At 38.3% G+C, this 15,183-nt stretch overlaps 1 long non-coding RNA gene across 1 annotated transcript in view; it reads left to right on the forward strand.

Moving 5' to 3' along the window:
* LOC311627432 overlaps positions 1 to 15,183 on the forward strand; it is a 36,774-nt gene that overhangs the window by 2,262 nt on the left and 19,329 nt on the right. Inside the window, exons 2-3 of the long non-coding RNA XR_014795908.1 lie at positions 3,470 to 3,521; positions 4,642 to 4,705. This is a non-coding gene — a long non-coding RNA (uncharacterized lncRNA). The remainder of the gene's footprint in view (positions 1 to 3,469; positions 3,522 to 4,641; positions 4,706 to 15,183) is intronic.

Genomic DNA, 15,183 nt, shown 5'->3' on the forward strand with positions numbered 1-15,183 from the left:
TAAATGGAGCCAAAATGAGGAGACAAAGAAAAACCCCAATGAAAGAACAAAAGAATTATTCAGAAGAAGAGATATATGAAATGGAAATAAGAAATTTACCTGATATAGAGTTCAGAATAATGATGGTAAACATGCTCAACAGCATGAGAAAAAAATATAATAACTATGAAAACAGAAATAAATAATGAAATAGCACAAATATTGTAAAAGAAAACATTGGAAGGAATCTACAGCAAATTAGGGGAAGGTGAGGATCGAATCAGTGAATTAGAAGACAGAGTTGAAAGTATCACACAATCAGAATAAAAAAGGAAGGATATATATATATATATATTGTGTGTGTGTATATATATATATCAGGAGGAGAGCTTAAGGGAGCTATGGGACACCATGAAATGTAACAATATTTGAATAGCAAGTGTGCTAGAAGAGGCAGAAAGGAAGAAAGGGATAGAGTAAGTGGTTGAAGAAATAATGGCATAAAACTTCCCTAATCTAGTAAACGAAAAAGTCATACAAGTTCATGAGGGACAGAGAGTCCTAAGCAAGAAGAACCCAAACAGACCCATGCTCAGACACATCCTATTTAAAATGCCAAAAATTAAAGGCAAACAGAATCTTAAAGGCAGCAAGGGAAAAGCAAACTATTATCTACAAAGGAGCTCCCATAAGGCTGACACCTGATTTCTCATCAGAAACTTGACAGGCCAGAAGAGAATGGCAATGAAGTACTCAAGGTAATGAAACCAAGATCCAACAAGACTATCTTTCAAAATAGTGAAATAAAGAGCTTCCAAGACCAAAGGCTAAAGGAGTACATCACCACCAAGCCAGCATTACAAGAAATGCTAAAGGTACTGAAGTAATGAGAAGAAGAAATAGAGAAACCTAGGCATACAGAATTAAAATGTCAATAAGTATCAATAGTAACTATAAATGTATATGGATTAAATGCTCCAATCAAAAGACATAGGGTAGCTAAATGAATAAAAAGTATGACCCAACTATATGCTGTCTACAAGAAATCCACCTCAGAACAAAAGACTCACACAAGATGAGAGTGAAGGGATGGGGAAAAAATTTTTCATGCAAATGGAAAAGAAAAAACATCTGGATTAGAAATACTCGTTTCTGACAAAATACACTTCAAAATGAAGGCCATCACAAGAGACAACAAATGTCACTGAAATACTAATACTAAAGGGATCAATTCAACCCTGGTAAACAAACAGGCATCTAATATAGAAGCACCAAAATATATAAAAACACTTCTGGAGGACTTTAAAGGAGAAATTGACAACACAGCCATAGTAGTGGACTTTAATATCCCACTGACTTCACAGGTTAGATCTTCCAGACAAAAAAATTAACTGATTTTTAAAATTAAATTTAATTAAATTAAAAAATTAATTTCCTTAAATAGTGACTCTAGTATTTTTTAAAAACATATTTTATTGATTTTTTTACAGAAAGGAAGAAGGAGGGATATAGAGTTAGAAATATTGAAGAGAGAGAATCATCAATCAACTGCTTCTTACACACCTCCTACTGGGGATGTGTCTGCAACCAAGGAACATGCCCTTGACTGGAATCGAACCTGGGACCTTTCAGTCCACAGGACAATGCTCTATCCACTGAGCCAAACTAGTTAGGGCAGAAATAATGACTCTAAAGGACACATTGGATAGGATGGAGTTAACTGACATTTATAAAACATTTCACCTCAAAGATGCAGAATATACATTCATCTAAATGGCACATGAATCATTCATAAAGATAAACCACATGTTAGGACACAAAATAAATATCTGCACATTCAAGAGGATTGAAATCATACCAAGCATCTTCTCAGATCACAGTGGAATGAAATTAGAAATCAACTACACTAAAAACACCAAAAAAATATTCAAACACATGGAGGCTAAATAGCATGTTATTAAACAATGAATAGGTTACCAAAGAGATCAAGAAAAATATAAAAACACTTCCTGGAAACAAATGAAAATGAACACACAACTATAAGACACAGTGAAAGCAGCCCAGAGGGAAGTTCATAGCTCTACAGGCCTACCTAAAAACAAACAAACAAACAAAAAAAACAAGAAAAATTAATAAAATATTTAATGCTACAACTTAAAGTACTAGAAGGAGAATAACAAGAAAAGCCTGGAGTAAGTAGAAGGAAGGAAATAATACAGATTAGAGCAGAAATAAATTACATAGAGACTAAAAAAAAAATGATATAAAGAATGGGTTTTTTGAAAAGACAAACAAGATTGATGAATCATTAGCCAGACTCATTAAGAAGCAAAGAGAAAGGCACCAAAAGATAAAATCAGAAAGGAAAGTGATACCACATAAATACAAAGGATTGTAAGAAAATACTATGAACAACTATATGCCAAGAAGCTGGACAGTGTGGATGAAATGGACAAAGTCCTAGAAAAATAAAACCTCCAAACAAAGAGGAAGAATCAGAAAACCTGAGTAGGCCAATAACAACTGATGAAATAGAAACAATAATAAAAGAAAACTCAGCAAAGAAAACCCTGGGGCTGGATGGCTTTAAAGGGGAGTTTTGCCAAACATTCAAAGAAAAAATACCTATACTCCTCAAACCATTCAAAAAATCCAAGAGAGAGGAACATCATCACAAAATGGCTGCCCTATGTCATCACAAGGTGACCACCCCCACATTGTTCCAAGATCACTGCCCCACACCATCACTAGATGGCCGCCCCCACATTGTCACAAAATGGCCAGCAGGGGAGCGGTTAGGTGTCAATCATGCCAACAGGGGAGTGGTTAGGGGGCTATCAGGCTGGCAGGCAGAGTGGTTAGGGGAAATCAGGCAGCCAGGCAGGCAAGTGGTTAGGAGCCAATAGTCCTGGATTGTGAGAGGGATGTCCGGTGGGATCAGGCCTAACCCGGCAGTTAGACATCCCCTGAGGGGTCCCAGATTGGAGAGGGTGCAGACTGGGCTTAGGGACAGCCCCCTTGTGCACAAATTTCATGCACTGGGCCTCTAGTCTTATATAATAAAAGGCTAATAAGCAAATCGACTGAATGGCAGAATGACCAGTCCCTATGTCGTGTACTGACCACCAGGGGGGCAGATGCTCAATTAGAAGCTGCCCCCTGGTGGTCAGTGCACTTCCACAGGGGGAGTACCACTCAGCCAGAAACCTTAAGGGCTTAGCAAGTGCAGCAGCGTGAGTGTTAAGCTGGCAGTCGGACATCTCCTGAGGGCTCCCAAACTGCAAGAGGGCACAGGCCAGGCTGAGGACCCCCAAGTGCATGAATTTTGTGCACTGGGCCTCTAGTCTTTTTATAATGCTAATATGATTAAACAGAAGGTAGAATTATTTTGGAGGGATATCATTTCCCTTAATTGGAGTTAAAGTTAGTGTTTTCTATCATCAAAATCAATAGCAAATGCTCATCTATTAATGTCATTTTTTTTTTTCAGCCAAGAAAAGTAAAGATTTATGAAGGAGATGGAGCAATGACTGGAGTTACAGGTAGCTCATGCTTAAATATCTGGCACAGCTCATGTGATTTTAAGTGAGATGTTATGTATTTTATCTTTGAAAATGTCTGAAGTTTTCTGTCATAGGTGTTGCTAAATACTGATACCAGCCCATGAGCATAGGGTTTTAATAGAGCATATTCATTGCAAGGCATTTATACAATTCTATTAAATTATTCTCAATATTTACCTTTTAGCATGTCAATATGTTGCAGGTTAATTGCTTTCCACTGAAGTTTAGGTGGGAGCTCCTCAATGCACAGTTAAATGGGTTTTTGAAATATGGACATTTTCTTTTTACTTACACCCATGTCTGAAAGACGCTGTTGGAATGTAGTTTGAATTCAGAAAATGGATGTACTGCAAATTGGTTAGTAACAGCACAGCAAGTATATAACACAGCTTTAGATCACTTGTGATTCAAACAATGTTAGCTGTTGGGATGACTTTACTACAGTATAAGTTTGGTGTGTAAGTGCTGTTTGCCTTATAGCTTTAGGTTTAATTCATTGAGAAATATTATCAAGCCCATAGCAAAAGTTCAATGACAGTCGTTGAGGGCAGTTTTTCTAACCGCTTAAAAATTGTACAAACCATTCTTAGATGGAGGACAGTACAAAACTGACAAATGGCCCTAGGTGGTTTGACTTAGTGGATATAGCTTCAGCCTGCGGACCAAAGGGTCCTGGGTTCTATTTTGGTCAAGGGCACACACCTCATTTGTAGGCTCCTTCCTGGCCAGGGCCCTGGTCAGGACATATATATAGGAGGCAACCAATCGATGTGTTTCACATGGATGTTTTTCTCTTTCTCCCACTCTAAAAATCAATGAAGAAATAGCCTCGGATGAACATACAAACAAAATTGACAAACAGCTGGATTTCTTCTGCATGCCTTAGTTTGGAGAGAATTTTAGTAGCTGCCCCAGTCTACAGAACCATGTAGTGGGGGAGTGGGGATTCCGCTTTGAAAGGGCACCTGCCCTTAGAGCCCATACACTTGGAGACTGTGCTGTGCTACTGGCAGCTGGTGGCCAAATCCAGAGTGGCTTCCAGGTTCCTTGCTTGTTTAATTTGTTTGTTTGCTTTCGTTATGTTTTTGTTTGTTTTTAGAGAGAGAGAAAGGAAGAGAATGACAGAGAAAGAGAAACATTGGAGGATTGAACCCACAACCTAGGTATGTGCCCTGACAGGAAATAAAATCTGTGACCTTTTAGTGTATGGAATGATGCTCCAACCAACTGAGCCACACTGGCCAGGGTGACAGATGTTGATTTTTAAAACATTACACAATACTATGTAAAAATAGTTTATATAAACTGAAACCAATACCTGTGTACTTACCACCCAACTTAAAATATTGCCCCACTCTTAAAATCCCTTCTGTTTACCATTTTGATTACTTATATTCACATCACTTCCTCCCACCTGATGCAATAGCCCCTGACTTTGATGTTTGTATCCCTTGCTTTAGTTTTAATACTACTTTTATTACATATGTAGCCCTAGTGTATCTTTAAATGTAACATGGAAATGTTTTACTGTTTTAAAATAAGTATATGGTATGATAGCTGAGTTTAAGAAGTGCAGTGTAATTCTAGCTGGTTATCAGTAGATAGAACATCAGCCTGCACACTCAAGGGTCCCAGGTTCAATTTTACTCAAGGGCACATACAGGAGTTGTGGGCTCGGTCCCCAGTAGGGGGCATGTAGGAGCAGTCTATCAATGATTCTCATCTATGATGTTTCTGTCTCTCTCTACCTTTCCCTTCCTCTCTGAAATATATATATTTTTTAAACGATGTGAGATAGAAACATTGAACATTAGCTGGTTGTCTCCTATATGCACCCTGGCTGGGATCAAACCTGAAACCTAAATATGTGGCCTGACCAGGAATCAAACCTGCAACCTTTTGATAAAGAGGATGAGGCTCCTACCAACTGAGCCACCTGGCCAGGGCAAAAAACAACAGCCTAAAAACTATAAAATAACTTAGTAGCACAACTGAAAGAAGACATTTTAAAAATTAAAAATAATATAGCCGAAACCGGTTTGGCTCAGTGGTAGAGCGTCGGTCTGTGGACTGAAAGGTCCCAGGTTCGATTCTGGTCAAGGGCATGTACATTGGTTGCAGGCACATTCCCGGTAGGGGGTGTGCAGGAGGCGGCTGGTCGATGTCATCGAGGTTTCTGGCTCTCTATCTCTCTCCCTTCCTCTCTGTAAAAAATCAATAAAATAAAAAAATAATAATAATTAAAAATAATATAAATGGTATTATATTACACATATTCTTCTGTGGCTAACTTATTTCTCTACTTGACTTGGCCTAGGTTATCTGGACTCTGACAGTATTTCACATATATTATACATTATTATTCATGGCCTACTTCATTTCAGGCAAAGCCAAAGACATTGTCACCCCACAGAGAATTTCAGGATTGTTGGGGAGGATTGCTGTAAAACTTGCCAAATTGGGACATACCAGCAATTTAAAAATAATCCAGTATGTTGATGTGGGAAGGCTATGCATATAAATTCTTTGATTATCTCTCCTTTTGGCTAAATTTGAGTTTTGTGGCATGAGAGTGGCTCTGCATTTGCACCGCTGCCATGACATTTGATGCCAGTTTCACTTGGCTCCTTCCTCGGGCTGAGTTGGGAGCAATGTGGCAGTTCTGTGATGTGGCCACAGTTTCTACGGTAAAGCCATCCATTTTAATAAAGTAAATGTCTAGCCCATTGAGTCTAGTTGAATACAGCTGCTGCATTGATCTCTTCTGATGCTACAGCCGTTGAGTTCATTTCCTTAATCACATTTTCCATATGGGTAAAAGCATGAAGCTGCCTGGTATCTTCCAGAGTGCATGCATTCTAATTTCAGAATTTAATCAAATGGAACTGGCTTCCTGACAGAATAAACAGAGCAAAATACTGTATCCAGACCAGCTGCCAAACTAGTAGCCTGAATTTATTTTCCCTTGCTTTGCTAAATACATCTTGAATTTTTGAAAACATAGTCCAGGTTAAGGAAATTTATAGTTTTTGAACCAAGATCAGTCATTTCTAATATTCTTCCATAAATACATCCATTAAATTTCAAAAACTAGGTAGCTGAATTAATCCTTTTTCACATGTCTGAGGCCAGAGAAGAGAACACATTCCTCTTCCCTGCGAACACAGGGATTGTGTGCGCAGACTCTGCCATCTGGGCGAATCTCATAGTAGAGAGTGCCTGTAAATATCTATACGTTACTTCCCCTGTGCTTCTTATTTGATCCTGACAATCTAACTCATATCTGAAATCCCTCCTGGTATTTTCTATGCCACTTTTTATGTCTTATTCCATATATAAATGTAAAATATTTACTTGTAATGTAGCTACAATGTAGCAACCAGGACATACAGAGAAATAAGAGTCACCTGTTTCTCAAACCACTTGGCTTATGAAAGGAGTCTTGAGGAGGCACAGAATGCATTACTAACTCCTTTGTTATTGCTAATTTTATTTTTTTCATCTGCAAAATAGACTCTTTTATTGCATGTGTGTCTTTCATTAACCACAAATATTTTGTTTATATTTATGTTGCAATCTCTTTTACCCTTTAACACCAAACTAGGGATGGCTTTGGAAAGGGGATATATATAGACAGAACTTTATGGTTCAATCAGAAGACACTTGGAAATAGCCTTAAATGGACACCACTCCCCACAAGTGGTTTATTCACATCCTAGCTTCCTGTATGCCCTGAAATCACCTTTCCCACCTCCAGTTCATATTCCAGCTCCTCTCTAGGCTAACCCCTAGTCATTTAACAGCACTGGGCTCAGTTGTCATTTCTCCCAGAGCCTTTCTTGCTCTCTTCTCTTCTGTATCTTCACACTCTTTCTTGGTTTTTAATAACATCCATAATATAAGGACTCCCAAAATTTAAATTCCACATCCAGCTTTCTTCTGAGCTTCAGATATTTATGTGTAACTAGAGGCCCTCTTGCAATCCGGGACTCCTCAGGGGATATTGGAGAGCCGGTTTCGGCTCAATCCCTGCAGGCCAGGCCGAGGGACCCCACTGATGCGGGAGGGCTCTAGGGCGTGCCTGCCCATCTCACCCAGTCTTGATCAGGGTTGATGGGTGCCAGCCAGGGAGCGACTGTGGGAGGTTGGCCAGCCAGGGAAGGCTCCAGGGCATGTCTGGCCCCTCTCGTTCAGTCCTGATCAGCCGGACCCCAGCAGCAAGCTAACATACCAGTCGAGTGTCTGCCCCTGGTGGTCAGTGCACATCACAGCAACTGGTCATACAGTTGTAAGGTTGGACACTTAGCATATTAGGCTTTTGTTATATAGGATTGTTTACTCACTATCTCTACTTAGATGGCATCTGAAACTAAACATGCCCAAAACAAAATCATTACCCATCCTTCAAAAAACCCAAACCTGGCACTAATGTTGAATTAGTTTTCTATTGCTATGAAACAAATTATCAAAAAATCTGGTGGTTTAAAGCTACAGTAAACGTTTTTTTGTTTCACAGTTCCTGTGGGTTGGGAATTTGGGATTAGTTTAGCTGGGTGATGCTGGCTTAAACTCTCTCATGAGTTTGCAGTCAAGATTTTAGCGAGGGCTGCAGTCATCTGAGAGCTCAAATGGAAGATCCCCTTCCAAGATAGTGACTCATCTGGCTGCCAAGTTGGTAGGACACCTCAGTTTCTTCACACATGAACTTCTCCACAAGGCTTCTTAGAGCTGCTTGAATGTCCTAACAACACAGTGGTTGGCTTGTCCCAGAGCAGATAATCCAAAAGAGAGCAAGGAGAAGGCTATAATATCTTTCATGACTCAACCTCATAAGGTAAATACTTGGTCAGTATTCTATTGTTTACACAGGCTACCCATGATTCAGTGTGGAATGGAATTACACAGGAGTGTAAATACCAGGAGATGAGGCTCATTGGGGTCATCCCAGAGGCTGGTTACCATCTCTGTCTGTCCAGTTGTTCATATCAGAAACCTGTGAGTCACCTTTGACAGCTCTGTCTGTCCCCTTTAGTTAAAACCAAGTCTGTTCTATCTCATTTATACTTTGATTGTATCTCTATATTGCTCTAGTCCAAACCAATCACCTCTTGTCTAGTCTATCATACTGCAATAACCTCTAAATCATTCTCTCAGATCATTAGTGACTGATTTTTGCATATGTCTCTAGGCTTCCCGTATGTTCACTTTGGAGAAGTGTCTATTTGGGTCCTTTGTCCATTTTTCAATTTGGATTGTTTGTCTTCCTTTTGTTGTATGAGATCCCTATATATTTTGGAGATTAACCCCTTATCATATATATCATTGGCCAATATGTTCTCCTATGTAGTGGGCTCTTTTATTATTTTGTTGATGGGTGTGTGTGTGTATGTTTTTTGTTCGTTTGTTTTTGTTTTTTTCTGTATAGAAGTTTTTTAAATTCATTTTGAGTTTGTTCTTGGTGTATGGTGTAAGTTGGTGGTCTAGTTTCATTTTTTGGCATGTATCTGTCCAATATTAATATTTATTGAAGAGACTGTCTCTGCTCCAATGTATGTTCTTGCCTCCTTTGTCAAATATTAATTAACCATACTGGCTTCCCTGTTCTGTTCCATTGATCTATATGCCTGTTCTTGTGCCAGTACCAGGCAGTTTTGAGTAGAGTGGCTTTGTAGTATAACTTATATCTGATATTGTGATTCCTCCAACTTTTTTCTTCTTTCTCAAGATTACTGTAGCTATTCGGAGTCGTTTTGATCCTATATACATTTTTGGAGTGTTTGTTCTAGGTCTGTGAAATATGAATTTATTGCATTGAATCTATAGATTACTTTGGGTAACGTGGACATTTTAATGATGTTGATTCTACCAATCCATGAACATATTATTCCACTAATTTATATCTTCCTCTATCCCCTTTTTTCAACTTCCTGTAGTTTTCTGAATATAGGTCCTTTACCTCCTGGGTTAAGTTTATTCCTAAGTATCTTAATTATTTTGTGGCAATGGTAAATAAGATTGTTTTCTTTTAGTTTCTTATTCAGGTAGATCACTATTGGTGTATAAAAAAGCCATTGATTTTGGGGTATTAATTTGTATCCTGCTACGTTTCTGAATTCATTTATTAAATCTAGTAGTTTTTTGATGGAGTCTTTAGGATAATCTATGTATAGTAGCATGTCACCTGCAAATATTGAGAGTTTTATTTTCTTTTTACCAATTTGAATGCCTATTATTTCTTCTACTTCTCTGATCGCTATGGCCAGGACTTTCTCAGATTTATGTTGAACAAGAGTGGTGAAAGAGGACATCACTAGCTTTTTCCTGTACTAAGGGTAAATGATTTTAGTTTTTGCCCATTGAGTATAATGTTGGCTGTAGGTTTGTCATATATGGCCTTTATTATGTTGAGGTATGTTCCTTCTATTCCCACTTTGTTGAGAGTTTTTATCAAAAAAGGGTGTTAGATTTTGTGAATGCTTTTTCTGTATGGATTGATATGATCATGTGATTTTTATCTTGCAATCTGTTCATGTGCTGTATCATATTTATTGATTTGTGAATATTGTGCCGGTGTTGCATCCCCAAAATAAATCCCACTGGTCATAATGTATGATCTTTCTAATTTATTGCTGAATCTGGTTTGCTAAAATTTTGTGGAGAATTTTAGCATTTATGTGCATCAGGAATATTGGCCTGCAGTTCTCTTTCTTTGTCATGTCTTTATCTGGTTTTAGATTTAAGGTGATGCTGGCCTCATAGAAAAGGTTTGGAAGTGTTCCTTTCTCTTGAAATTTTTGGAATGGTTATGGAGTAGAGGTGTTAGTTCGCCTTGAAGATTTGGTAAAACTCCCCAGTGAATCCATCTGGACCAGAGCTTTTGTTTGCTGGGAATTAGTTAGTTAGTTTATTTATTTATTTTATTTTACTACTGCTTCGATTTCACCAGTAGATATTGGCTCATTCAGGTTTTCTGATTCTTCCTGATTGAGTTCTGGAAGGTTGTATATTTCTAAATATGTCCATTTAGTCTAGGTTGTTTTGTTTGTTGGAATGAAGTCAATATAGTATTTTATTACAACTTTTTTATATTTCTGTGGGTTCAGTTGTTACTCACCTCTTTTGTTTCTGATTTTGTTTATTTGGGTCCTCTCTTTTTATTTCCTGTTGAGCCTGGCTAGAGGTTCATCAATCCTGTTTCTCCTTTTGAAAAAAGGAGAAAGCTTGGTTTTATTGATTTTTGAATTATTTTATTTGTTTGTTTCTACTAGTATATCATTTATTTCTGCTCTGGTCTTTAATATATATATATTCAGAAAGGAAGGGAGAGGGAGAGAGATAGAAATATAAATTATGAGAAAGAATAGTTGATCAGCTTCCTTCTGCACACCCCACACTGAGGATTGAGCCTGAAACCTGGACATGTGGCCTGACCAGGAATCAAACTGTGACCTCCTGGTTCATAGGTCAACATTCAACCACTGAGCCACAGCTGCTGGGCTCTGCTCTTTATTATTTCCTTCCTTCTATTTGTTCTGGGATTTTCTTTCTAATTCTTTAAGTTGCAGTGCTAGATAACTTCTTACCAGTTTTTCTTATTTTTTGAGAAAATAGTGCTATGAACATCCCTCTTAGGACTGCTTTCACTGTGTCCCATAAATTTTGGATTGTTCTGTGTTCATTTTTATTTGTTTCCAGGATTTTTTTTTTTTCTTCTTTGATCTCTTTGGTAATCAATTCATTATTTAGCCTACTATTTAGCTTCCATGTATTTTATTGTTTTGATAGTTTTTATTGTAGCTGAGTTCTAATTCCATACCATGTGGTCTGAGAAGTTGCTTGATATGATTTGAATTTTCTTATTTTTTTTAATTTTTAATTTATTTATTTTTTAATATATTTTTTATTGATTTTTTTACAGAGAGGAAGGGAGAGAGATAGAGAGCTAGAAACGTCGATGAGAGAGGAACATCGACCAGCCACCTCCTGCACACCTCCCACAGGGGATGTGCCCACAACCAACATACATGCCCCTGACCGGAATCGAACTTGGAACCCTTCAGTCCCCAGACCCACGCTCTACCACTGAGCCAAACCGGTTTTGGCTGATTTGAATCTTCTTGAGTTTGTGGAGACTTAGCTTGTGTCCTAACATGTGGCCTATCTCTGAAAATGTCCCATGTGCACTTGAGAAGAAGGTATATTCCATAGCTTTGGGGTGGAATGTTCTGAAGGTGTCATTTAATTTTGCTGTTTTCTTGCTGATTTTTTTGTCTAGAAGATTTATCCAGTGACGTCACTGGAGTAATAAAGTGCCCTACTATGATTATATTGCTGTCTATATCTCCCTTGATATCTTCCAGAAGTTTCTTAATATATTTAGATGCTCCTGTATTGGGTGCATATATGTTTACCAGAGTTATAGCCTCTTGTTGTATCGATCCCTTTAATATTATGAAGTGTCCTTCCTTGTATTTTGTTATGTCTTCTTTGAGGTCTATTTGGCAGATATAAGTATTGCTACCCAGCATTTTTTTTTCATTTTCATTTTCCAGAAAAATATTTTCCATCCCTTCACTTTCAGTCTGTGTGAGTCCTTTGTTCTAAGGTAGGTCTCTTATAGACAGCATATATATGGGTCATATTTTCTTTTTCTTTTTAAAAAATATATTTTATGGATTTTTTACAGAGAGGAATTGAGAGGGATAGGGAGTTAGAAACATCAATGAGAGAGAAACATTGATCATCTTCCTCTTGCACACCTCCCACTGGGGATGTGCCCGCAACCAAGGTATGTGCCCTTGACTGGAATTGAACCTGGGACCTTTCACTCCTCAGACCAATGCTCTATCCACTGAGCCAAACCGGTTTTGGCGGGTCATATTTTCTTATCCATTCAGCTACTCTATGTCTTTTTATTGGAGCATTAACCCACTTACATTTAAGGTTATTATTGACAGGTACTTGTTTGTTGCCATTTTTATTCTTTATGCCTGTGTTCCTTCTTCATTTTCTATTTCTTCTCTTTACAACATTCCCTTTAGTATTTTTTTTTTTTGCATTGCTGGCTTGGTGGTAATAAACTCCCTTAGCTTTTTTTGTTTGTTTGTTTGTCAGTGGAGCTCCTGATTTCACCTTCAGTTTTGAATGATAGCCTTCCTGGAAAGTATTCTTGGATTCAGTCCCTTGCTCTGCATCACTTTGTATACTTCATTCCATTCCCTCCTGGCCCGATGTGTTCCTGTTGAGAAAGAAATTGATAGTCTAACGGGAGATCCCTTAAAGATAACTTTCTGTCTCTCTCTGGCATCTTTTAAGATTCTTATTTTGCCAATTTAATTACAATGCATCTTGGTATCAGTCTTTTTGTGTTCATCTTGTTTGAGACTCTGTGCTTCTTGTACTTGTGTGACTTTTTCTTCCCAAAGTCAGGGAAGTTTTCTGTCATTAATTCTTCAAACAAATTTTCTATTCCTTGCTCAGCTTCCTTTCCTCTGGTACTCCTATTATGTGGATATTGTTTCATTTCATGTTGTCCCAAAGCTACCTTAGACTTTCCTCCTGCTATTTAATTTTTTTTCAGTTGCTGCTCTACTTGGGTTTTTTCTACCTTGTTTCCTATCTCATTGATTCAGTCCGCATCTTCTTCTAGTCTACTGTTGAAACCTTCCATTGTGTTCTTTATTGTAGCTATGTCATTCTTCACTTACTCTTGATTCTTACACATGATGTATTTCTCATCCAGATGTTTCAGCATCTTTATAACCGTTATTCTGAATTATTTCTCTGACATTGCTTGCCTCCATTTAATTTAGTTCCTTTTCTGGTGATTCCTCCTTTTCTTTTACTTGGGGTTGTTTCTTATTTTTGCTGTTCCTTTATAATTGTTTCTATGTATTAGATCAAACTGCTATGTCACCCAGATTTTTTGAATTGGTCTTATGTATTGATAGTAGATGTTTTGTGGGACCCAGTGGTGCAGTCTTTCAGTTTTCCTGCACTTGGTGTTCTACAGAGGTCACCTACTTGAGATACTTGGATTCTCCTGATGTAGTTGGGTCTTGAATGTTATTGTCCCATTTGTGGATAGAATTTCCTCTCAGGGTGTTTGATTATGAAGCTTCCTTCCTCCATGTTGTGCCAACTGTTGTGAAGGTGTTGACTGAACAGCACAAAATATAACATAAGACATGACATGACATAGAAGGAACAGAACACAAATGTACACAAGACAGCTATAATCCCAATAAAAGTGACCACCAGAGGAAATAGAATTAAGAAAGAGTAAAGAGAGCAAGAGTGATAACAAGGAAAAAAAAGAAGGAATATGGGGAGAAAACAAAGAAATAAGCCAAAAAGCACAAACCTAGAAAAAGGTAGGAGGGCAGAATATGTAGATGCATAGATTAAATAAAGAAAATAAGGTTAAGGAATTGGAGGAATAGGGGAAGGACCAGGGTTTAGAATATAGGAGGGAGCAAAGAAATCAGAAGAAGAAAAATAAAAACATTAAAAACAATTTTTAAAGAATAGAGAGCAAATAGGCCTGAATTTAGGAAGTGAAACAAGTTAAAAAATTAGGAAAAGAAAAGAGCAAGAGAAGAGAGAAAAATATTGAGTAGTGAAAAAAAAAGAGAAGGGGAAATGGAGTAGGAGCAAGGAAGAGGAAATTAGATATATGAATAAACCAACAGAGACTATAATAGTAACACATCAATAATGCAGATAAGGATCAATTTTAAAAAGTGGGGCTAGGGGGGTAGGGAGAAAAGAAGGAGGAAAACTAAAATGAAAAAAGAAGAAAATTGGAAGGAAAAAATAGAAGAGAGGAAGAAAACGGTGGAAAAAAAAAAAAAAGGAATAAAATAATTAAAAAACAAAACAAAAAAACCACACCCTGAAATGCAGTTCACTTCAGCCAAGTTTTATGCCCCCAGTGGGAGCTGGTTTAGGACCCCACTCTTCTGTTCTGTCTGCCAGTTCTGGGCTTCCTGATAGATACTTAGTATCAGCCACTGTCAGGCACTATCTTTTGACTTTTAGCATCCTGCTTGAAGCTCCAAGCGATCCACAGGTCTTCTGCTTGTGTCTGTCTCCACTGGCCTTGGCTGCAAGCAAGCTGGGCCAATCTGCCCTCTATCGGACAGTTGTCAATCTTAGTCACCCCAGCATCTGTTTCTAATAGGGCTTTAGGTGGGGATGGTATTGTTACACTTTCAGGGAATAGGATGGGTGCTTCTTCCTGACCCAGAGCTACTCCTCCACGAGTGGCCCAAAATATTACTCTGCCCTTGGTTGGTCAGAGATCTTTGTATGGAGACCAAGGGGGTTTTCTGGCAACCTGTAATTTTTATCAGTCTGGTTCCCAGAATAGTATGGCAGTCACTGAGGGCTCCATGAGACTATTCAGACCCACTAGCTTGGCCTCTGCCTTTTCTTTCTCTGTAAAGTTCAAACTGCAGGGTGTGGCAGGCTGTATCACCTGCCCTGAGGCTACTGGGAGGGGCCCACACCTTCTAGGTTTGGAAGCTTAAAAATATCCCAAAGCCAGAGTCCTGGCCGTGTCCTCCCTACCCTGCTTCCCTCCCTAGCCTCTCCTTGGGTACCTCAAATCCGCCCTTCCCTCCCTGGGCCAAAGCCTTGG

This window comes from Pipistrellus hanaki (genome assembly GCF_964339955.1).
Source record: "Pipistrellus hanaki genome assembly, chromosome: 9".
NCBI lineage: Eukaryota > Metazoa > Chordata > Mammalia > Chiroptera > Vespertilionidae > Pipistrellus > Pipistrellus hanaki.